The sequence below is a fragment of the Mustela nivalis genome, assembly GCF_964662115.1.
Source record: "Mustela nivalis genome assembly, chromosome: 5".
NCBI classification, from domain to species: Eukaryota; Metazoa; Chordata; class Mammalia; order Carnivora; family Mustelidae; genus Mustela; species Mustela nivalis.
In genome coordinates, this window is record NC_139024.1 from 2,235,826 (window position 1) to 2,261,525 (window position 25,700).

At 48.2% G+C, this 25,700-nt stretch overlaps 2 long non-coding RNA genes across 2 annotated transcripts in view; one reads left to right on the plus strand and one right to left on the minus strand.

Moving 5' to 3' along the window:
* LOC309864746 overlaps positions 1-25,700 on the plus strand; it is a 133,920-nt gene that overhangs the window by 103,580 nt on the left and 4,640 nt on the right. The window lies entirely within an intron of this gene.
* On the minus strand, positions 2,632-7,539 carry LOC309864416. The gene is made up of 2 exons (XR_014311512.1): positions 7,292-7,539; positions 2,632-5,869 (listed from the first exon to the last, which is right to left on the minus strand). It is a non-coding gene; the product is annotated as an uncharacterized lncRNA (long non-coding RNA).

Sequence of the window (25,700 nt, forward strand, 5' to 3'; positions counted from 1 at the left end):
AACTTTTGACAATTTAATTACAATGTATCCCAGTGCAGGTCTCTCTAGATTCATTTTTTGGAAATGGCTTCCCAGATCTGGATGTCTGTTTCTTTCTCCAGGTCAGGAAAGTTTTCAGCCATTACTTATTCGAAAAACCTTTCTGCCCCTTTCTCTCTGTTCTCTATCTGGTACCCCTTAAATGCATGTATTGGTCTGTTTGATGGTGTCTCATAAGTCCCTTAAGCTGTCTTCACTCTTTTTCATTCTTTTTTTTTTCCCCTTTTGGCCCTTTCAGTTCCAATGTCTTGTCTTCAAATTTGCTAATCCTTTTTTTTACTTGATCTAGTCTGCTGATGAACACTTCTACTGAGTCTTTCAATTCATTTATGGTATTTCTGCTCTATGATTTCATTTGGTACTTTTTAATATTTTCTATCTCTTTGTTGAACTTTTTACTTCATTCATACTTTGCTCTCTTGGCCTCTGTGAGCATCTTTAAAACCATGATTTTGAAAAACTATCAAGTAAATCACTTATCTCTGTTTAGCTAAGATCTATTTCTGGATATTTGTCTTGTCCTTTTGTTTGGAACCTATTTCTCTGTTTATTTTCCTGAACATTCTATGTTGGTTTCTGCACTTTCAGTAAAACAGCCACCTCTCCTAGACTTGACAAGAATAGTCTTGTGTAGATGAATATCATCAGTTAGCCTGACCCAGGCTCTTAGTTAGTTGTCTCTCTTTTGTGATTGTCTAAGCCTCCTTCTTTGTTCTTAGTGGCTTCTAGTAGTTGATGGTGTTCCAGGACCCATCATCATCCTAAAGGGAAGAATCGCAGTTAGCACCAAGATACAAGCTAATTGGAAGCTGTAACTCCAGGCAGCAGCTGAGAAAATACATTGTTAAGTTCCTTCTAGGCAGAAGCTTGGAGTTGGGCATTTTTGCCTGCTCCTTCTATGTTGGTCCTGGGTGTGTAGCCCCTGGCCAGAGGCATGGGACAGATGAGGCTATATGGCTCCTATGACCATTAAGAACGATTTGTTTAGTACCATCCTGAGAATCACAAGTGGAAGCCCCACTGGATACTGGGGACAGGTGGTCTGGGGTTCTGTCCCTCCAGTTGTAGCCACAAAAGCTGAGGAGCCATATGTGGGTACAAACACTTTCCAATGAGACACTGGGAACTAGGTTTTATTACTGGAGCAGGCTGGAGGGAAAAGGGATGAAGGGTATCTACCAGCTCCCAGTCTCTGGGGACTATTTCAACCAGCACCTTAGTTCCTGCTAAGTTAGAAGCATGACCCTTAGACAGTGACTTTTCGAGTATGCAGATAAACCCCTTTCAGGGGGAGACTGAGAGGTAGGTAATTTTGCCTGCTTTCTCTGTGCTGAGTCTGAGGGGGTAGCGAGGTGAGTGCTGGCTTGCCCACTGACCACTGCTTCTCCATTTGCCACAGTCTCGTGAGTCTCATGGACACACATCCCATTGGTTTTCAGAGCTCATTGTCTGGAGGCCCCATCCCTCTGGTGGGAGTCTGAAGAGTTGTGGGACCCCAGATGTGGGATCCAAACCTTTTGCTCCTCAAGGGGAAGCTCAGAATTGCAGTTCCCTCCCGATACTGTGTGGCACCCTGGCACGGATATAGTTTACGGCTAAAGTGTGTCTCAGCCTTTCTTGCACAATTAGATGTGGGTATTTTTTCATGTGTCTAGTGTGTAGGAGTTGCTTAGCCAGTTTCTGGATCTCTTTTAGAGGGAATTGCTCCGTGTGTAGCTATAAATTTGGGGTGGCTGTGGGAGGAGGGGAGCTCAGAAGCCTACTGTGTCATCATCTCGGTTGACTCATTCCTTGTTTCCCTCTTGAAGTGTTGGTTCATTGGTACATTGAGGAACTCCTCCGATGCTGCAGATCTCAATTTTACCTCCTGTTCTTCAAGCCTGGATTTCCACAAATATGTTATGATTCTAGCAAAGCATTTCACAAAAATTCCTTTTAAATCTTTTCACATAAAATGATAAAAAGTAGGCTGACTAGCACTACTCTTAGGCAAATCCTTAACTGACTGAATCACTGCAGAGCCAGGCGTGGTAAATCATTTCCTCAGTGTGAAATAAACTGGTTAGTGAAGCATTATGGAGTTGTGCTATCGATCTTGTGCTCACCAGAATTATTTTAAGTCAATGACCTTGATGAAAATAAGGAAGAGATGCTTGTCCAATTTGCTGAATTATAAAATTTGTGATGGATAACTAATAGTAAAGAGAAAATGCTCAAGATTCTATATTATTTGATGTGGTTAGAATTAGAAGCAATAAGATACTGAAAAAAGGAAATTACAAACATATGGGCTGGGAAGATGCTATCTTAAATGGTGTTGTGAGACATAATATGAGTCACATGTATAATTTTTTAAAGATTTTATTTATTTGACAGAGATCACAAGTAGGCAGAGAGGCAGGCAGAGAGAGAGGAGGGAAGCAGGCTCCCTGCTGAGCAGAGAGCCTGATGCGGGGCTCGATCCCAGGACCCTGGGATCCTGACCTGAGCCGAAGGCAGAGGCTTAACCTATTGAGCCACCCAGATGCCCATAATTTTTAATTTTCTAATAGTCACACTTAAAAAGGTCAAAAGAAATGGAGGAAATTGATCTTCAAAAATTTTTTTAAAGATTTATTTATTTATTTTAGAAAGAAAGAGAGAACCAGTGAGAAAGATAGAGGCAGAGGGAGAAAGGGAGTCCCAGGCAAACTGTGCTGAATGCGGAGTCCTCTCCAGGGTCGATCTCATGATCCTGAGATCGTGATCTGAGCCAAAAGCAAACATCCGATGCTTAATCGACTGTGCCACCCCAATCCTCAAAACATTTTTAACTCCATATATACAAACTACAATCATTTCAACATGTAACCCATACAAAATTCATCAGTGAGACATTTTACTCTACTTTTGCAGGAGGTCCTCAAAATGAGATGTGCGTGTGATGCTGATAGCTCAGCTCAGTTCAGTTGACCACATCCCAAACGCTCCATTGTCACACGTGGCTACGACCCGCCATACTGGGCAGCCCAGGTCTCAATACTAGTCTATGGAGAAAGTCTGAGATGGAGGCAAATTGATCCCAGGTTTGACATAAGTCACTGTAGCGGATCACCCAGTGTGGGTCAGCACTGGCGGGACTGTATATAGATTACCTGTTGGCAAAGTCACACCGCCTAAGAAAGAACCCTAGAAGCTCAGTGGCATGTGACAGGAACCTTTATTATTGCTCACAAGTCTACAGAGAAGCTGGGACCAGACCGCCAAGGTGGCTGGACCACCTGACACACCTGTCTTCCCAGGACAGTGGCTGCTGGCTGGCCTAGCATGGCCTCAGCTAGGACGACCCATCTCGCCGTGTGTGCTCTCTCCTCCTCACCAAGCAGCCCCAGCCTGCTCTCAGGAGATGGAACTCTCCGACAGAAACCCCTCAGAGGCTAGACTCAGACCCGGCACAACGTCCCTCTGCCACACGGCCTGCCCGGATCTGTGTCAGGTGAAGGCAGAGCCAACAGCCGGGTAGACGAGTTGTCCTCCTCACGGGCCTAGGAAACCACACGGCAAAGGACAGGAGGGCAGGGCCACTCCCTTGTGCCACTGGGACCACCGGTCTCTCTCCGGTGCTGTCTGTGTTGACAATGGGTCGGTTCTTCCAGCCCAGGGCCCCACATCCTAGGTGTGACCTGAACGGCCTGGGACCATGAGCCCCTTTGTAAGGAGTCGTCAGAACCACTTGCGTTTAACCCCAAACAAGAACGGGGTGGGAGCAACACGAGAGCTGTTTTCAGATCGGGGCAAACTGTCCCGGACAAGAAGCAGCCTTGTTCTCGGTTCCCCTCTATTTTCTGAGGGTTTGCTCCACAGCAGGAAGCTGCCCGAGGACGCGGGTAGCATAGGGGAAGTTTCAGCAGATGGCAGTTCACTCGAAGGAGAACTTTCTAACGAATGAGAAGACACCTTTCTATCGAACCGTTCACCTGCCCTGGTGAGCTCGAAGACGGGGAGTCCTTGGGCAGAGGCGGCGCCCAGGGATCTCCGTCCCCAGGGCGGGCCACGGAGCTCAGGGACCGTCAGCCCTCAGCTCTACACTGGTGTCCCAGCTGTGGCTGTCCCGTGTGTGGGGACGTCCCAGCACCCTTCTGTGCACAGACCTATCTAGACTTACCAAGGGCTCCAACCCCAGACACGACCACCTGTCCCAGGACCGGTGCCATGTAGGTAGGCGTCCAGCACCCTGCTTTGTTGGACCAGAGGGTGAGAAAGCACAGAATGGTCATGTGACCAGCGCCCACGTGGGACAAGAGGAGGAGCTGGAAGTGATACAGCACGTGGGTGCTCCTCCGGGCGGGGCTCACTGTTCCCAGCACCCAGACCGCCGACTCAGGCACCGTGCCCGTGACCCCTGGCTCTGCGGAAGGGCCATCCTTCTCGAACGGCTGATTAAGTGCATGCCTTTGCCCAGAGAAATAAGTTAACCATCTCTGGGCTAAGACCCAATCGTTTGCAGCCCTGGAGATAGAACTCAGGACTCCAAGAGCAAGAGCATCACGCTGAACTGTTTCCTTCCAAACACAAGGAGAGTCATAAAACTTCAAGGAACTCCCGGTGGGCACTGCCATGGGAGAGGCAGGAATCCCACACAGCTGGAGAGCCTCCCTCCCATCCCAGAAGAAAGAAAGGTTCTGGAAGGGGCCTTCTGGGTTCTCAGAAGTCATCGAAGCACAGAACAAGCAGGCCATGTTGGCAAGTTGTCCCAAGAACGTTGGCGGGTGTCTCGGCCAGCGCGGCTCTCTGGCTCACTTTGCCAAAATGCAAGGCTCTGGGAAAGAAGCGTAAATTGGCATCAGGGGCAGAGGCATCCCTATAAGAAAAGAGAAAGTGTTCCTTTTAGTTTCAGCATTACCACAACTTCTCCGAGGATTCAGGTGGCCTTGAGTGAAGTTCACGGACCAGAAGAACATGAAGAGCCCTGAGAGAAACACGCCACGAAGAAAGGGGGACCAGCAGGTGACCGTGACTCAAAGCTCTCGAATAAGATGGGTCACAGGCTCTCCCTCTACCAGTGAGCTTAACACTCCAGGAAAGACATTGACCTTGCTGCAAGCACAGACTATACCCTTGACTCAGTGGTGGCATCAGCTTCCTTGGGCTGACCCTCTGGACTTGCGCAGTGCTCTAGATGACCCCCAGCAAGGCTCCCTTCATCTCACCGCCACTCCAGGACAGAACAATGACAGTAGAAGTCATGCCCCGTGCATTCAGGCTCGGGGATGGGTCCATTTCTATCTCAGTGGTGCCTTGGGAAGCAGGACAAACCCCTCATGGACGTCTTCCTGGGACTCTTGGGAGGTGGGGTCCATCAGCTGTGAGTAGAGCTGCAAAGACAGGAGCACAGCAGGTGCCTGGTTTTCTGCTAATGTGGCCGAAAGAGCGATCAGGAAGTTACTCTGAATATTCGAAGACCTGACCAGCGGTGGGTCACTAAATGTTCCGACTGATAGCCCTTGCCCGTTCCTGCGGTGTGCATCTCCTACATCGGCCAAGGTCCAGCAATGTCCACGACAGCACTGAACGCAGGACTGGGGAGGGAGGCACAGCATGTGCCCGAGGACAGCAGCCCCCGGGGCATGGGTCGCCACGGCACGGAGGAGACTGAGAATGGCGCTCACAGAAGGGCACACTCGGCATGACTCCATGTACCGGAGGCCCTGGGAGAAGCCGCTAATACATGGTGACCCCAAACAGATCAGGGGTGGCGTGCGGGGGGCGGGGGTTGATAGGAAAGGAAAATCCATTTTGATTGTGGTTGAGGCTACACTGGTATAAATTTGTCACAACTCGTTGAAAGCACCTTGAAAATGAATGCATTTTGTTGCATGTAAATTAGATCTCAATAAAGTTGCATTTTAAGATACGCGAGACCCCTCCCAAGTCAGTGAAGATGTCATGAGGCTGATTTCTACAGCTGGCCTGGCTCAAAGCTTCATTCCCGCAGCCGGCCTGGGTGAGGCAGAGCACAAACTTGCCTCTGTGCCTCGCTGGTCTTTCCTACGGCCCTACTCTTTCTAATTCCACTGGGTGACGGAGGACAGGAGGCAGCAGGCTCCCGCGTGGGGCCCCTCACTTCTCTGCCCCATATGTCGGGGTGCCCTGGGCTCAGGTCCCGCGTGGCCATCCAGACTCTAAATACTGTCTGTGCCCTGAGATCCCACGTCTGCTTCCCCCCGTGATCTCAGCCAAGCACCAGCATGGGATGGCTAAAGAGAACAGAAGTTTCCTCCCTCACAGGCTGGCCGGGAGCCCCGAATCAGGACCTGTTCCTTCTGCGGCTCCAGCGGGCAGACCGTGCCGTGCCTCTCTCCTGGCTCCCCGTGGCCCCCCGCAGGGCAGGGTCCGTGGCTCGCAGACATACCCGGTCTCTGCCCCACCCCGTCCTCATCCCCAACTCTGTGTCACTCCCCATGTCCCCTCCCCTTATAAGAACATGGTCTGGAGGCGGGCTGGGCACCTCACCCCGCAGCCACGACTCATTCCATCTGCAAAGACTCTCTTTCCAAGTAAGATCACATTCTGAGGCTCAGGTGGACGTGAATTTGGGGAAGCACTTCCACCAGCCACAGCCCAAGCTGCACCCCAGGACAGTCCCTCTCCAGAACTCCAGACGTCAGGCTTCCTGCTCGGAATCTCCCTCTGTCCTCCCGGACGCTCAGCACCCCTCCCCAGACGTGCCCCGCACAGACCTGCTCGTCTCAGCCACAGACCCCTCCCAGGGCCTCAGGCCACGAACCCCTCCGTTGCCCCAGCAGACCCTCCTAGCTCCCCCTCCGGATCGAATGCACGTCCTGCCCCCCCAAACTCGGCAGCCTTCCTGCGTTCCTCTCCCAGCTGCTCTCCTGCCCTACCTCGGCCCTCTGAAGTGGGACTTTTAAAATTATCCGAATCCTGCCTGTATTCTGTTCAAATGCTCCAGGGGCACTCCGAAGACATCACAGTAAAACCCCGCATCTTGACTCCGACCTACAGGGCACCCAGGGGACCTGCCCTCCCCCTGCAGGCTCCCACCTGCTCTGTCATTGACACCGGTCACCCTGGCAACCAGCCCTTTGCTGGGGTTCACTCAGGCCTGACTGAGGGCCCTGTCTTCACTCTGTCTCTAACAGCAACGCCCTCCCCAGAAGACCCCTCCCCGCTGTCCACAACTACACAAAGGCCAGAGCTTCCCCGCCACGGGTATACGGTAGCTTCGTGGCTCAAGCCCCCCTCTGGCTCCTACCTCGCCTCATCTGCCCCTGCCTGGCATGCCTGCTTGGTGGTGGCCACGGACCCCCAACCGTCTGGGCCGGGGCCGGGCCAAGAGCAGGCGCTCCCAAGAAGCTGGCCACGCGGAGGAAGGGACGAAGCGGGGAGGGACGTGGACGCTCACTGGAGTGCGGGTTTTCTGAAGCTCGCCTCCTCTCCACAACCACCTTCAGGCCCCGTCTCCCGCACCAGCCTCCGGCTGATGCACACAGAGGGGAGATCACAGCAATCTGAGGCGAGCCGATGTTCTCATTCGTCATCTCAAAAGGGGAAGAGGTTTTAAGTTGAAAGAGAAAAAAAAAAGGTAGGCAGCCTTTATATGGGACATTTTCACGAAACTCAGCGGGGCCCGCCGACTTCCTTCCAAGCTCTCCTCGCCCTGGACCGCTCTGTGTGTTTACCACTTCCCTGCCGGCCGCAGGGACGCCGCGACATCTTGTGAAGCAGAGCATCTTAGTCGGGTGGATACACGTGCCTCGGGCCGCCCGACAAAGATGGGCTATATGACTTTTGATGTCCTCTTAAAGTGCCCCCCATTCAGTTAAAAATACTAAAGGGGCACCTGGGTGGCTCAGTGGGTTAAGCCTCTGACTTTGGCTCAGGTCATGATCTCAGGGTCCTGGGATCGAGCCCCGCATCGGGCTCTGCTCAGTGGGGAGCCTGCTTCCTCCTCTCTCTCTGCCTGCCTCTCTGCCTACTTGTGATCTGTCTCTCTGTTAAATAAATAAATGAAATCTTTTAAAAAACTACTAAAGAAGTAGTTATTAACGGAAGTTAATAACCCACGGGACACAGGGAGATCTGGACACATGGCCGGGCCACGGGAGAGAGACACAAGTCTCAGGTCTCGACAGGAGCAGGACGCGGTGGAGCCAAACAGCCCTCGGGCTCCCATCGGAATCTGGCTCTCAGCTCGCTGCTTCTTCCCAGGGCTTCCATTTCCTCCTGCTTGAGGTCGGGACGGAGGCCGCCCAGGGCCCGTGAACAGGCCGTGCACCGTACAAAGGGAACAGCAGGCAGGGCGGGCCGCGGGCGTCCGTGGACACGGATGGCAGGGATCTACCTTCAGGCAGACCCGACTGGTGGAGATGGGAAAGGCCGCGGCCAGCAGGGTCTGGAGCTCCGGGCCACTGCCGCGGACTTTTGAGAACGAACTCTTGAGAAAGTTGGTTGGAAAATTACTCATTCGGGTGTAAGGTTGGCAAAACCACTGCGTCGGTCCGTGCTTTACGTACAAGAACCCCCAAAATGGAGGAAGTGGGTATGGAGAAACAAGAAAAGAAGGGAAAAACCAGCCACAAAAGTGGGGTGACTGTTTCTCTTCCTGCCACTTGGGGGAAGCGCACAGCTCGTGAAGGAGACATCAGGCTTTCTATCATTTTGGTGATTTGGCAGAGCCTAACCTCCCCGCCCTCTGGGGAGGGGAGAACGCCCTCTCCCTGCTGCTCCAGCAAGGGAAGGAGACCAGTCGGGGAAGGAGCCGCCCACTCTGGCTTCCCAGCAGCACCGCCCTGCCCCCATAGCCCCCACCCAGCAGGGAGCCCGGCCTCCAACCACAGCGCCTCCATCCACAGCTCCTTGGTCCACGGCTAGTGGCCCCCTCCCACATGTCCCGACCTTCTTCTGAGCCCTGTTCTTGGTGACTGTGACCGCCCACCGAGGGCTAGCCCTCTTGCGATCTTCACCTCCAGAGCACAGCCACAGTTGACTTCAGGAGCCCTTGACAACCTAGTCTTCCCAACCCTGGGCCCACAGATATGCCACACACGTGGGCCCAAGCCAGCCTGGGTCCTTGAAGAGATGCTGCTCACCCGGGGCCTCTGTGTGAAGGAAGGGGGCCCTGGGATCACGCGGTGGCCCAGACGCTCTTGTTCTAAACCACACAGAGGCCTACTCTGAGGCTGGTGTGGTTGGCCGCCGTGGCCCACAGTTTCCATGGCCCCCCAGTCCCTAGAGCCCCTAGATTCATCAAGGACACCCAGTTGTTCCCAGAGATTCCGATTTCTCCACACCGACCCCTCAGGAGCGCCGCTCTTGGCAAAGGTGGCTTTTCCTGGTGTCCGTCCAGAGGGCAGTTCGTGCATCTGCCGCCGCCGGCCCTGAGTCAGCTCAGACACCTGCCTGGAGGAAGGCCACATGTGCCACCGGGGACACGTGTCAGCCGGAGGCCCGTGAAGCAGAAGGAGCCGCGCGAGACAGGTGGGGGCATCACGCACTCCAGCCACGGCGCCCAAAATATTCGGCTTTTTAACCAACACTTCAGAAGTTCTAGATTTGAGTAGTTCTGGAATTGAGAAGTTCTAGAAGTAGCTAGATTTGAGAACCACTGAGGTAAAGGACTAAAAGGCCTTTTCCCTCCACTCTGAGTCTGTAGCTGAGCCTTAAAGCGCTTACACCCCGCCGTGGGTCACGGGGTTCATTGACAGGAACGGCTGCTCTGCGGTTACTACTTGAAACCTAGAACCAATCGGAGAGGCTCAAACTATCATCAGACCTTAGTGGTTCACATTCACAACACTGTTCCGTCCGGCTCCTCCCTCCCGGCCTCACTGCACTGAGGTCCATGTATCCTGCCTCCCCAGATGTTAGAAAACCCATCTGCTATTTTTTAATTTAAATTCAATGAACCAACACAGAGTACATCATTAGTTTCAGATGTCGTGTTCAGTAATTTATCAATTGCATATACCCATTTGCTACTTATGCTTTAGTCAATAACCTTCTTTAATAAATAATGATATGGAAACGATTTTTAGTATCTACTTTATTTTCACTATTTCTGGTGCTTTCCAGTTCTTTGTGTAGATCCAGAGTTTCATCGGATACAATTTTCCTACAGCTCAGAGAACTTCCTTTCACACTTCCTGTCCCACACAGGCCCATCGGTAATGAGTTTTCTCAGGTTTTGTCTTCAAAAGTTTTTATTTTTTGCCTGCAATTTGGAAAATATTTTTACTGGGTATAGAATTCTGGGTTAATAGATTTTCTTTTCCTTTCAGTACTTTATCTAACAAGAGAAATTATCCTAACCGCCTTTCCTCTTCTGTACCCAATTGCTTTTATCTTTGGGATGCGGTCTCTCTCTCTCTCTTTTTTTTATATATATTTTAATTTTATTAAATTCAGTTGATTTTTTTTAAGTGAGCTCCATGCCCAACATGGGGCTCAAACTCGTGACCCTGAAACCAAGAGTCACAGGCTCTAGCAACTCAGCCAGCCAGGCACCTCTCTGGTTGCATTCTGTATTTTCTCCCCCGACCTTTTTTTTTTTTTTCCCATTTTTAACAGTTTAATTATGGAATGTGTAGGTGAGTTTTTATTTTATTTGGGTTTTGTTTGTTTGTTTGTTTGGAGACTTTTTGTATTTATACTTTTGAGGTTCTCTGAAGTTCATGTCTCTCACATTTGTTGTCTTGCATTATTTTTGGAAAATTCTCAGCCATGATCTCTTTAAATACTTCTTATGCTGTGTTCCTTCTCTTTTACTCTGGATGTCTGTCGCACGTATGTTAGATCATTTTACATTGTCCCATGGCTCTTAGACACCTTGCTTGTTGTTGTCACTCTTGTATTCTTCGTGTGTCACTTTTTGTGATTCCACTGGCCCATCTTCAAGTTCATCCATCTTTCTCCCGCTGAGAGTAGTCTGCTGATGCACCCGCCCAAGGAATTCCTCGTGTCTTGTACCCGTTTCTCCTTGTGGCATTCCTGTTTGTTGCTTTCTTTTTCTTTTTTCTTTTTTTTTTTTAAGATTTTATTTATTTATTTGACAGAGAGAGGTGTTTGTCGCTTTCTTACCAATTCCCCTGTCTGTTGAACTTCTCCCTCTGCTCATTGCTACTCTGTCTCCCTCTAGACAATCTGGCATTTGTCACAGTCACGCCGGAGTCCCTGTCTGAGAGCACCAGCCCCCGGGGCCTCTCCGGTTCTGGTTCTGGTGATTGCTCTGTCTGCTGGAAATGAGTTGTTTCTGTTTTATGTTGTGCTTTTCTTCTTTCAGTGTCAAGGTTTGATCGGCTGCTGAAAATCATGCATAAGTAGTAGAGACTGCAGGAAGTGGTTTTTATGCCCATTAAAAAAACAACAACAACAAAACCTCATTTTTTGTGTGGTGTTAGGGACAAGAGAGTTGTTGATCTAGTTAGATCTTGAACTGGGTTTGAGCTTCACTTTGATTTAAATCACTACCTTCAAAGCACCACAGGTGTCCAAACCCTGCAGGGCGGGCTGCCTCCCCCAGCGCTGGGTGCTGGAGGGCTTTCCTGAGTCTCTGGTCCGTCCCCCACTCACAGCCTCACCTGTAAGCCTGTGCGGCTCCGCTCCGGGTCCCGCTTCTGTCCCGGCCCCTCCCTCAGAAGTACACAGCTCCCGCGTGTTAGCCACGCTCGGCTCCGGTGGGGGAAGGAGGGTTTTCCTGACGCTGAGTCTTGGGCAAACCCCGTGAATCTGTCCCTTGTGGTGTCAGAAGCATTCCTGCTTCTCTTTCCCGTGGAAGCCAGTCTCAGCCTCTTCTTCGTGGTTGGAGGGAGAATATTCCCCGTCCGTTTCTCCACAGCACCGGGCTTCGGGCTGTCCTGGGATGGGGGGCATGATCGCTCTTCTCTCGGGAGTTCAAGGCTCTTGCTCATGGGCAGAAAAGGGCAACGGGCAGTGGCATCTATATCCCAAGAGCCACGGATGACCTCATACAAGCCGGTGTCCCTTGGGGTGCGGTGGGGGGCTCTTTCAAGGCCTCTGCCCCACCACCAGACTCTCGTAGGACAGAGCCTGCTAGCAAGTGCAAACTTCCCCGTGTCCCGGGCCTCCTGCTAGGCCAGGCCTGGTCTTAAGGAGTCTCTAAAACTGGCTTTGTTCTTATCTGTGGTATTGCAGTCACCACTTTCTCCTTTCTTGGCCACGTCTGGCCTAGTTGGTGCTTCCCATCTCTCCTCAAAGGGGCTTTCCTTTCTCTGGGAGTCAGCCCATGTTGTCGTCTTGCACACAAACTCTCTGAAGGTCTCGAGAGAAGCTGTGATTTGGTAGGTGACTGGGAGTTTTCTTTTTCTTTTTAAGATTTTATTTGTTTATTTGTTTGGAGGAGAGAGAGACAGAGGGTGCGTGGACAGTGGGCAGGGCAGAGGCAGAAGCAAGCTCCCTGCTCACCAGGCTGAGAAGGGGGTCCGCCAAGGTCATGGCTGAGTGGGGCTGGAAAGGTGCATGGAGTCATCTGAGGAGAGTGAGCTAGACCGTGTCCCAGTTCGGGTGGAAGCGGAAACCAGGGACCATCTCTCATGTGCAGAGCCAAAAATGTGAGAAAAAGCCATGAAGTTGCAAATCAAGGAAACACACTTCCAGAGCAGATAGTCAGAATCAAAAGAAGGACAGAGTCATAATCCCAGGAACCAGGCTGAGGACCGCCTGGGACTGGCAGCTCCCCCCTGGGGCTGCCCCGGGTTTCCACGGTGGACCGAGTTAGAACATCCACGAACCGGGTGTTAAACTGAGAGTCGGGATGACGGGGAGGGACGAGACTGACAGCCGTGTGTAAGCACCGGCGGCAGGAGAACGCTCAAAGCTTGTCTCGGGTCCTCTGCCACAGGCTGGGTTGCGTGCCTCTGACATGTTCCCTGAGGACTTCCAGCTGTGGTGAGAGAAGAAAGAAAGTCATTCTCCTCTTAGCAGAAGTTCACAATTCAGGGGCCATGCAGCAGTCTTTAATGATTAGCTGTGCAAATGTCTGCTTTTAAAGAAAAACCCAAGGGCCGCCTGGGTGGCTCAGTGGGTTAAAGCCTCTGCCTTCGGCTCTGGTCATGATCTCAGGGCCCTGGAATTGAGTCCCACATCAGGCTCTCTGCTCAGTAGGAAGCCTGCTTCCCCTCTTTCTCTGCCTGCTTGTGATTTCTCTGTCAAATAAATAAATAAAAATAAATAAAAATCTTTAAAGAAAAACTCCTTCCAAGGGAAAAAAAACTTCATAAAAGCATCATTTCTAATTCTGAGAATGTGAGTTGCTCTGTGGCCAGTGCTTCCCAACCCCGAATGAGCGCATGGATCCCCTGAAACGTGGTGAATTCGCAGGTTCTGATACCCGAGCCCTAGGCTGGGGCCTGAAAGTCGCCCTCCCAACAAGGTCCGGGTGCTGGGTTGCCTTGGAAGGAGGGCAGCAGGGGGCAGCCCTGGGACGGACACATGGCCTGGGTAAGAAGTGGGGCTGCTTGTCACCGTGGCAGAATCCAGCCCTACCCTGACTGATGGGGCTCGCTTATCTTAAGGAACAGATTTGGAAAACTCCAAAGGTCAGCAAAGTTTTCCCTACAGAGAAATGACCTTAAAAAGGCTCTAAACTCTTCCAACCATCCTCAGCCATCCTCTAGACATGGTCTCCGTGGCTCTACAGCTGTTTAAATGCTGGGGTCACTTTATTCCCTCCTGGCCTTCACTACGGGAGAGGGTTTCAGTCCCCAGGTGACATCACAAAGAGGGCGTTGGTAAGTCTTGCCAGCATGTGTGGGGGCCTGTTGTGTGCTGCATGGCTTAGCTGCCCTTTCTCCCCCACACCGACGAGGAAATGCTGTGGATCAGGAAAGAGAAAGTAAGAGCAGAGAAACCTGTGTCCCAGGTTTCAGGACCAGGAAGCCGTGACACTGGGATCAGAAGCCAGGTCCTCCCGGGCACGTAGTGAATAGAGCACTTACAGCGTCGGTCTACTTCTACACCGCATCCAGCCCCTGGAAGGCGGAGCCTGTGGAGCCCCTGGCTCCGTGTTGGTGATCCCCCAGATCACTACTGTCCTCACGTGTGGCTTAGGAACCGTAGGCTGGGGCAAGAGCTTGTGCCCCTGAGATGAGAGACACGTTAGAAGCCACAGAGGCGAGGAGGAGGAGGAGGAGGACGGTGAATGAATACTGAGAACCTGCTGCGTCCTGGGTGTCGCTTTTCTGTTTAATGCTCACAAACTTTATGCAAAGTAGGTGCTGTCTCCATCTTACAGATGCAGAAGCCCAGGCTTCGAGAGGGGTTATGTAATGGGCCCCTGAAATACCCAGTGTGCATCAGAACTGGATTTCAATTCAAAATCTGCCCTCTATGTAGGTCATGCTCTTTCCCCTATCACAGGGCAAGGGCGTAGAGGAACGGCAGGTCTGTCCGGAAATCCCTGGGACGATCATGCAGCCGGACAGCTGCACCATGAGGAACCAGGCCACAGGTCCCTGGTAGAGAAGAGCTGAAGGAAGCCCCTCCCCCCGCCACCTAGCCCGCAGGCCAGGCCCAGGTCAGAGGGCAGCTGCCTCATCTCCCTCTCAGCCCTGACACAAGGTGCCCGAGTGTCCGGATCCTTTAAAGGAGAAATCAAAATGCAACTGCTTTTTCAATCAAGGGCTGATGTTTCATTTTAGAGAAGAAAGCCAGTGAACCCAGCAGCCAGTTTTCCCACCAAATCCATTCTCCCCGTCTGTCTGCACACGTGGTCACTCAGAGAACATGTTTTCCAAAGTTGGAGAATCAACTTGATTTCTAGAATAGTTACTTTTAATTTTATTAAATTAATTCTTTCAACCTAATTAAGGCCCAAGGAAGGATTACTGCCTTTTGGACAAAAACTATTCAAAACTTTAAGTTAAGAGACCTATTAACCAGGATTTATGAAATATTTGTCTCAATTATTCCACTTTAAAAGAGCGAGTGGAGAAAAGCGCTCTAGGTAAACGCCAGGTGAGGGAGGGCAGGGAAACAGGTTCTAATTCTGAGTCATTGACCAGTCATTTCCTTCTGAAATTGCCTCAGAGAGCTGACAAAAGCAGAGGTTTTCGAGGCTGCCTCACCATCCTGGACCAAGTCTAGTTGAGATGGACTGGACTGCCCTGAGAGACCGCGTCCAGCCAGGTCATCCTGCCCTCCCACTGTCCCCGTAGGATGCAGTGTTCATCCTTCTCCAGTGTCATTGCTTTGCCTCCACCCGTGTGTTGAAAGTGGGACCCTTTCGCTGCCCCCTTAGCCCAACCCCTGTCCTGCCCCTGGCATGGCTCTCGTGGTTTCAGGGGTGGGCGATGGAGGTGTCCTGCCCATAGCTGGAGTCTCTATACTGAACAGGTGACTTGCCCACGAAGGGGGACGGGGGAGGGAGTCGACCCCTTTAAACAAGTCCCACTGTGCAGAAATGGTGGACCAATGCTGCCACCCAAATGTAATTCTCTTCTCTCTCTGGGCACATGTTCAGTGGGGACTTTAAACATCCTTCTTACTGTGTTGGAAGAGGGGAGGAAAGGAAAAAGAAGAGGAAGGGGAAAAAAGAAGGAAGGAAGAAACATAGATTCCTTTCTTTTCTCTACTAGAAAGGTAACAAACCAGAATATTTCTAGAAACAAAGGGAATTTCCATAGGAATTTCATAAATACCTCATATATACAACACACAGTAGATATGTCATTTGCCTTTGGGGAAGAAGCAGAAAGAAATAAAACAGTTTACTAATTCCATTTTTTTTCTAAAATAATACGCATATAATGAAAGCAGAGAATCATCCAACAGTCTCACATAAGAAATACAGACTTTGAACATGTTATCTCAACTTAGTATATATGAACTGATGAAATAGGTACAATTTTCCTCATTTTTGAGATGATCAGATGGAGAGATTAGATAACTGCATCCAAGTTCAAGCAGAGAAGTAAAACCAGAAGGCTATCTATATACTCGGTCTGTAAGTTCATTTCATCCCCATCTGCTGCTGGAGTTTGAAATCCATAGGACAGAGAGGAAAGAAAATGGATATAAAATGGGGAAGATCAAGGACAGCCGGACACTGTCGTGAGCCAGCACACCACAAAGACAGACTAAAACCTGGATCAGCTCTTCTGCCCCTGACCTCGGTGCAGAGGCCAGGGCTCTTTGTCCCAGAACTCAACGCACAGATTGGGGCAAGGAACCAGAGAAGCTGGAGGAGACCAGCTGCATAAAACCCCAAGCCCAAGGATTTTATACCTAGAAAACCATGCAGTCTTGGGTGGGGACAACCATGTCTCTTATTTCCAAACTGTGTAGGTTCTATTTCTTTGTCTTGCTTTATTGCATTGGCTGCCATCGCCAGTACAATAATAAGTGGAGTGATGCACATGGACAGCCTTTTTCTTACTCCTGATCTCGGAAGGAAAGCATTCATTTCTATACCATCATGTGAGCTGTGGGGTTTTGTAGATGTCTTCTATCTGATTGAGAACGTTTCCTTCTATTCCTGGCTTGCTGAGAATTTTTGTTTTATTGACAGGATTTATATTTCTTCTTTAAATGCTTGGGAGAATTTACCATCAAAACCATCTAGATCTGGAGTTTTGTTTTTTGAAAGGTTTTTAGCTACAAATTTATTTTCTTTAGGATCACGTAAGTCATGTGTTCCTTCCTAAGTGAATTTTGGTGTTTCTGTCTTATAAGGAATTTGTCCATTTAAGTTGACAATGTTATGTGTATAGTGTTGTTTGTTGTAGTTCTATATTATTCTTTTACTATATGTAGGGTCTACAGTGACATCCTACATTTTATTTATTTTATTAACAATTTGTGTCTTCTTTTTTCTTGCTAGACAATGAATTTTATGGATATTTTCAAGAACAAACTTTTGGTTTCTTTGATTCTATTTTTTCTGTTCTTAATTTCATTGATTTTTGAATTTCATTATCTTTTAATTTATTTTCTCTCCTTCTTAGAGTATCTTCAGGTAGAAGTTTGGATTATTGATTTGAGCCCTTTCTTTTTAAATATAAGCTCTGAAGGCAGTAAATTTCCTTCTAAGCACTGCCTTTATGGATGCTTTGTAACATATTTTCATTTTCATTGAGCTCAAAGTATTTTATAATATCTCTTGAAATGCCCCCTTTATCTATGGACTATAGAAAAGTACTATTTAATTTCCAAGAGGTTAGAGTTTCTTGTGAAACCCCAAGAATATTGTCTTGTGATAATATTAATGTGTTTTATTAAGCTCTCGTTTAATATCATTATGGTCAGAAACTTTTTTTTAAGGTTTTATTTATTTATTTGACAGACAGAGATCACAAGTAGGCAGAGAGGCAGGCAGAGAGAGAGAGAGAGGAAGAAGCAGACTCCCTGCTGAGCAGAGAGCCCGACACAGGGCTCGATCCCAGGACCCTGAGATCATGACTTGAGCCAAAGGCAGAAGCTTTAACTCACTGAGCCACCCAGGCGCCCCTATTCTTCTATATCTTTACTAGTTTTTCTGTCAGTTCCACAAATTACTGAGACAGGAATGTTGACATTCCCAACTATTACTGTACATCTTTCTTTTACTTGTTTCAGTTTCTTTTTTTCCCGGTTTTTGTTTTGTATGTTTTGCAGCTCTGTCATCAGTGTCTTCTTGGTGAATTGCACTCATCATGTTACGTCAGTCTTTATCTCTGGTAATTATCCTTAATTGGCCATCCGAGTACTAATACAGCCACTCCAGCTTGCTTTTGATCTGTGTTTACAGAGTATATTTCTTTCCATGCTTTTTCTTTTTGTTTTTAACAGTTTCATTGATATATATTGACAATAATTCACATGTCATTCAATTCATCTTTAAAGAATACAATTCAATGGGTTCTTAGGACATTTACAAATGTATACATCCATCACAGTCAATTTTAGAATATTTTAATCACCTTGAAAAGCAACTCCATGCCCTTTAGCATTCAACCCCAGATCCCCATCCCGCCATCTGCTACACCACCCCTAAGTAGCAACCACGAATCTACTTTGTCTATATACAGATTTACCTTTTCTGAACTTTCCTATGAATGGAATCATACAACATGTAGACTTTGTGATTGGCTTTTACACTTAGCTTATGTTTCCAAATTTCTTCCAAGTTGCAGCGTGAATCAGCATTTCATTCATTAATTTTTGCGGCCAAATGATATTCCCTTGTATGGATACATTAGGGATGTATCCATTCATTCATGATTAGCCATTTGGAATGTTTCCACCTTTGGTTATTATGAGTAATGCGCTATGAATATCCATGTACAAGTTGTTGTGTAAACATATGTTTTCATTTCTCTTGAGTATATACCTGGGAGCGGAATTGCCTGATCATATGATAACTCTGTGTTTCAGCATTTAAATAATTTCCAACCTGTCTTCCAAAGCAACAGCACCATTTTGCAATCCCACCAGTGTTGTATGAAGGTTCCTATTTCTCCATATTTTCACCAACATTTATTATTTTTAACTTCACTATTCTAGCCACTCAGTGGATAAGAAGTCATGTCGTCGTGGTTACGATCTGCATTTCCCCGACAATCAGTGATGGCAAGCATTTTCCATGTACCTGCTGGTCATCTGTATACATCTTCTTTGGGAAAATGGCTATTCAGGTCCTGACCATTTTTAATTGAATTGTTTGGAGGGGGTGCTATTGAGTTGTAGAAGGTCTTCTATATTTTTATATAACCCTTTATCAGATAAACGTGGCTTATAAATATTTTCTCCAATTCAGTACGTTGCTTTTCATTTGACGGTTTCCCTTGCTGTGCAGAAGCAGATATTTTTTCTATGCACACACTTTCTCATCTCTCTCCAATATTCCAGTGGTACAAATGTTAACCTTTTTGGTATGATCCCTAAGTTCCCTAACTGTGCATTTTTTTTTTCAGTCTCTTTTCTCTCTGTTGTTCAAATTAGCTAATTTTGTTGCTCAGTCTTCAAGTTCACTGACTCATTCCTCTGTCATCTTTGTTCTGCTACTAAACCCAGTGAGTCTTTTATTCATTTTTTTGCAATTTTCAGTTTCAATTTCCACTAAGTTCTTGACTTCTTCTCTTTCTTTCCTGATGATTTCTATCTCTTCATTCAGCTCAAGGAACATTATTACAAGAGCTACTTTATAGTGTTAGTCTAATAATTTCATCTCTGCATCATCTCAACTGTTGGTCACCTTTCCCACACAAGTTAAGATTTTAATGGCTCTTTTCTGCAGTAAGTTTGGATTGTATCCAGGATACTTGAATAACATAACCTTCTGGATCTTGCTTCGCTTTTTTTGTTTTGAAAGACAATTAATTGAATTTCAGCTACAAGTCCCTATCTGCCTTCCATGGTGTGTGTTTACAAACCAGATCAATTTTCAAACCCTTCGCAGTGCCATTCAGATCTGTCCAAAGCATATGGCACCCAGTGGCCAGTCTTGAGGCTGGGCGGTGTCTTCTTCCAAAGATCAGCACTCAATGTCTAGGGTATGCCATGCAAGGTCAGATCCATGCATGCACAGCTCAGGGGTGCCCAAGAGTCATAAACAATGCTATGGGGTCATTTTCTGGGATGCTCCCTCTTTGCCATCTCCCAGTATTTTTTGGCCCCTTGGGTTCCCTTCTAGTCCTCCTGCCAGAGAGCTCTAGCTTGCATCACCCACATCACTCCTCACTCCCTCTGACTGCACTTACACCCAGGGCCAAGCCACAAGGGCAGAAGTAGAGGAAAAATATTTCATACAGGTTTATTCTACTTTCATGGGACCTAATGTTCTCCCATCAGAGCAGAGGGTTCTCCCTCCTCCCTCAAAGATGAGGCAGCTATGGGCCTCCACTGGCACTGCACAGAGGCTGGGTGCAAGAGAAGCAAAGTGGGAGACAGCTACCCCCTCTCTGAGCATCGGGAATTCCATTTCCTAGTCTTTGAGCCAGAAGTCCATGGTTTCTGGCACTCTCTCTGCCCATACCCACTAACTCATCCCTTCCCTCACATCTGACAGCAGTCATGCTGTACCATATTAACACAGTCTAGGTCACAAGGACAATTTCATGTTTAAGAGATTCTTTTTCCTTTTGAAAACATATGAGGGCAATGTAATAACACTAAATACATTACTGAAAATTCCTAAATCCATTACCCTAACTCAGCACTTCTCACTTCAACTTCCTGCATTTTTTAAGCATATAAAATGACTGCACCACACTGGAAATATAAAGATGTCCTTTTAACCCCTGCCATTGTCTTTATTTAGGAGGGAAACAGAAAAGCCTGAGTGATTGTTGTTGTTGTTGTTATGTTCAATTAGCCAATATAGAGTACATTGTTAGTTTTTGACGTAGTGGTCAAAGTTCATTAGCTGTGTATAACACTCATGTGATGTGCTCTTCACATCACATGCCCTCCTTAATGCCCATCACCGGGGCACCCTATGCCCCCACCCTTTCTGTTCTGTGACCCTCAGTTTTGTTTCCCAGAATCCAGAGTCTCTCATCGTTTGTCTTCCTTTCCAATTTCTTCCCATTCAGTTTTCCTTCCCTTTTCCTGCGGTCTTCTGCCCTATTCCTTATGTTCCACATATGAGCGAAACCATATGATGGGGTGCCTGGGTGGCTCAGTAGGTTAAGCCTCTGCCTTCAGCTCAGGTCATGATCCCAGGATCCTGGGATTGAGCCCTGCATTGGGCTCCCTGCTCAGCGGGGAGCCTGCTTCTCCTCCTCTTTCTGCCTGCCTCCCTGCCTACTTATGATCTCTTGCTCCCTGTGTTATAAAGTATTTTAAAAAGAAACCATATGATAATTGTCTTTCTCTGCTTGACTTATCTCCCTCAGCATAATCTTCTCCACTTCCATCCATGTTGATGCAGATGGTGGGTGTTCATCCTTTCTGATGGCTGTGTAATATTCCATTGTATATATGGACCACATCTTCTTTATCCATTTGGCTGTTGAAAGGCATCTTGGTTCCTTCCATACTTTGGCTATTGTGGACATTGGTGCTATGAACATTGTGGTGCAGGTGTCCCTTCTTTTTATTACCTTTGTATCTTTGGAGTAAATACCCAGTAGTGCAATTGGTGGGTCATAGGGTAGCTCTATTTTTAATGTCTTGAGGAACCTCCATGCTGTTTTCCAGAGTGGTGGCCCCAGCTTGTATATTCCCACCAGCAGCGTAAGGGGTTCCCCTTTCTCCACATTCTCTCCAACATTTGTTGTTTCCTGACTTGTTAATTTTAGCAGTTCTGACTGGTGTAAGGTGGAATCTCACTGTGGTTTTGACTTGTATTTCCCTGATGGCAAGTGATATGGAGCATTTTTTCATATTTCTGTTGGCCATCTGGATGTCTTCTTTGGAGAAATGTCTGTTCATGTCTTCTTCACATTTCTTGACTGGATTATTTGTTTTTGGGTGTTAAGTTTGTTAAGTCCTTTATCGGTCTTGGATACCAGCCCTTTATCTAATGTGTCATTTGCAAATATCTTCTCCCATTCTGTGGGTTGCCTTTTAGTTTTGTTGAGTGTTTCGTTGGCCTGAGTGATTTTTTAAAAAGATTTTTGTTTATTTATTTGTCAGAGATAAAGAGCACAAACAGGGGGAGCAGCAGGCAGAGGGAGAAGCAAGCTCCCTGTTGAGCAAGGAGCCCAATGCAGGACTTGATACCAGGACCCTGAGCCAAAGGTAGATGCTTAACCCACTGAGCACCCAGACTCCCCAGTCTGAGTCATTTAAATGGTGGTAAGAGTTACAGAGGAAACAAGCAAGGTGGCGAAGTGGTGGAGAGTGGGTGGCTGAGTGGCAGGGACCGCTTGTCCATGTATTTCCATCACATGAATTCAGCATTATTTTGTCAGGTTCTCTGTTTTTAAAGCCCTTTGGGAATCTAAAGAAATTACACTGTGTGTATGGACCCTTCAAGAATTAATGCATTTACATCAGCAAATCTTCTTATCCAAACATGGGATGAATCTGTGTATTGGGGGATTCCCGTGTCCTTTCCAGCATAGGTATGAGGCTTTGTGTACGTCTGTATGAGTGAGTCCTGCAAACCTATCACACTTAATCAAACACAGTTTGTATTTTAGTGCAAATAGGGGTCTATTTGGTGAAATGTCTCTAATGTTGTTTTAATGCTAATTTACTACAGTGTTTGCTGTGACTTTCCAGTACATCTCTTTGACCTGGATCATGGCATTAAGAGTATGTTAACTTTTTTATAACAAAAGAAAAAGTCCCACTCGGTTTCTCAGTATGATTATCATTTTTGGTAAACAAGAGCCATTTCCACTGATGTGGGAAAAGAAACACCAAAACTTCATCTCTCGGGGCCGGTTATTGCTAGTCCTTACCACCCCCACCTTATTTCTATTATCCCCACCAACGTGATATTTTTATCTCTTCAAGTAATTCAGGAAAACTTGCATTTTTTTGACCCCCATGAATAAGAAACATTCTACTGGAATTCGTTTTTATTCATCACCCTTAGGAGCAAAGCAAATAACAACAACCACCAAAAAAACTTAATAGACGGATTTATTTTTATAAAATAGGTAGCACAGGATAGCCATCTCATGATATTGAAAGTAGGAATAAATGAATGAATGTAACTTTTATTTTTTTTTTTTAAGATTTTATTTATTTGACAGAGAGAGATCACAAGCAGGCAGAGAGGCAGGCAGAGAGAGGAAGGGAAACAGGCTCCCTGCTGAGCAGAGAGCCCGATGCGGGGCTCGATCCCAGGACCCTGAGATCATGACCTGAGCTGAAGGCAGAGGCTTCAACCCACTGAGCCACCCAGGTGCCCCGAATGTGACTTTTAAAGAATATGTGGAACACACATAATTCTCACAAAATGAAAATTTATGTTATCTGGGGTGGAAATTATAATGGCTACTGAAAGAGTCAGCTTCCAAACCTCGGTGATTTGGGCACCTGGTGGCTCTGTTGGTTAAGTGTGAGGCTCTTGAATCCGATTCAGGTCATGATCTCAGGGTTGTAGGTTCGATTTCTGCATCAGGCTCTGCACTGGGCATGGAGTCTGCTTGGGATTCTGTCTGTCTCCCTCTGTCCCTCTCCCCTGCCACTCCCTTAGGGCCCTCATCATCTCTGTCTCTTAAAAAACAAAAAACCTCTGTGACTTCACACAGGAGAACTTTGGGAGACAGGGAATCTGCTCCACGAGGCCATTCAGGGCCCCAGGCTGCCCTCTCTGCTGGCCCCACCATTCTCTAGGGCCTATAAGCATGACTCCAGAGGCTGTCAGCCCAGTAACAGCTGGCAAGGGTTGCACTGGGACGCTGAATGCTGTGCTCTCCCGACAGCCATGCCACACAGAGAGAATATCAGGCAATAATTGACACAGAGGACAAGGAGCCTGAATTCATGAAATGCCCTAAGTCACTGAAGAAAAACATTAAAAATGTGGACACTCGTCAAGACTGCAAATTAATGAACCTCCACTGCAAATACATTTTCCATTTTCAAGTCTCTGAACCTCTGGTGTGGAGAGAACACTCGTCTGGGCAAGCACGCCCACGCCCCGTCCTGGAGCTCGGCTCCCCGCTCAGAAGCATGGCTGAACAGGGACGGGGTCTCGGCCTTGGGGCCACTATTACATAAGAGCACACGCGCAGCACACACATTACTTCTGAAACCACAGAAGCCAAACCACAGTGGAAAATTCAGCTACTCTAGAAAGAAATAGCAAGATAATTTTCTGCAAAGTTTCCTACTCTGGTCTGCATTCTCCTGGGGTGGCCTATATTTCTAGTGCATCTGAGAGCCCACACAATTAGAGAAGAGAGTCTCTAGAAGGAAGGTGCATGTACATGTCCTATCACCATGACTACACCTGGGGACAGACGGCATGTCGTGCCGGCCTGCGACGAGGCGGCAGAGGTCCTGGCGCTTGGACCTGGGGAAAGCTCCGTATTCCATCTGGCCAGCAGGCTGGCGGTAAGCGTGAGATATTAATGGGTTTCACAAGACTGAAGATGTCACTCCTTTTTCAGTGCAGAAATAACTCCCCGAGAATTCGAGTCACTCAGGTTGGGGAGCAGACGTCACCCACAAAGACAGCTGGTTAAGCACACAAATGCATAGCATGAAGAGTCCCACCCCCCGCCCCCGAGCCCAGCGTTCTCAGAACCGGGCTGGAGGGCGCTGCCGCACTCCGGGTCCTGAAGCAAGTCCCGGAGGTGAGGGCACAGCGTCCTGTGACCCACCAGGTCAGGGTGGCTCTGAGGCCAGCAGCACAGAGGACCAAACAGCTCACCGTCCCTCACCCAGGAAGCCCCTGACTCACTGGGCAGGGCTCAGCAGCCCCACAGGCCGCGTCCTCTCCTGCCGCGGCCCACCCCGCCCCGCACTGTGCTGCTCCTCCAGGCACACCCGGCTCCCCTCCTGCACCTGCCCTGGGGCTTCTCTTCTGTCCTGCCGCCACCCTGGATCAACTCCTGTCCTATAAAGTTCGTCAATTAAACACTATTTCCAGGTTTTTTGAGCCTTCAACTTATTTTCTTCCCATGAAAAACATTTAAAATTTATCTGCTGTTTCTTAGGACATAGGCTGCCAAATATTTTTATACTCCCATGGTAATTTTTTTTTTTTCTCCTGCCCCTGCTCCCAGGGATATAACTTGAACACATGAGCTCGGTAAATGATGTTATTTTGCTTGTTGCCATCACTGGGCATATCATGAAGACAGAGTTCTTTAAATACCTAAATGTGAATACAAAAGCAAGTCGTTTTAGGCATATTTTTTTTAAATTTCAGTAACCACTCTAACTTCGAGCACAACGGCGCCCGTCCCCCCCACCCCGGCCCCGAGGAGCCCCCACCCTCTGTCTGGAGCAGCAGCCACCTGTCCGGTGGACCCCGCAGCCGGCCCGCTGGTCTGCTCTACAAAGTGGTGTTTTCCCTTGCCAGGCGGACACACCGCATAGACGGCACGCCGACCACCACCTCAGCCAAGGCTGGCGGCTTCACGTGCACGACAGAAGCAGTCGCTCAGAAGGTCCTAGAAGGTTGGGCCTGGAGGCACTTCTCCCAAAGTGGCAGAGAATTCTTAGTTTTAAATCTCACAACTTGATTAGATGTTAAAGGAAGAACAGATGGGGCTCCAGTCCCCCCTCCACAGCCCCACAGACGGCCCGAGCCAGTGCCCTGGAGCTCTATAGCCCAGGGTGGAAACAGCAGGCCGGGGATCAGCACCCACAGGGCTGGGAGAGGCAAGGTCCAGAGCAGTGCACGTGGGAAGAGCAGGAGGCCCACAAGGTCCGGGACGCTGGTCCCAGTGGAACCTCTTCCACCTCCCACGACCAGCCACTCACATTCATCATGTCAATTTGCTATTTCACCTAAAACATGTATTTTCATGGGAAAAACTAGGCCAGTTGTTTCTCCTGAGGCTTATTTCAACACCTCTGCTGACTTAGCACTTAAAGCTCAGAATATTTTGGTCACTTTCTAAGAAACAGCTAAATTTCACAAAATAGTTATTTGGTGTCATGGTAATGGCGGGGGGTGGGGGTCAGCGAGACCATTCAGATGTGCCTTTACTCTGCTTTATCTTGACTATGCACCAGAGCCCTTCTCCCCTGGCACACGGCACGAGCAAAGAGAAGCTCTGGTTTCTGAGCGAATTACGTTACAGAACTTCGCGGCT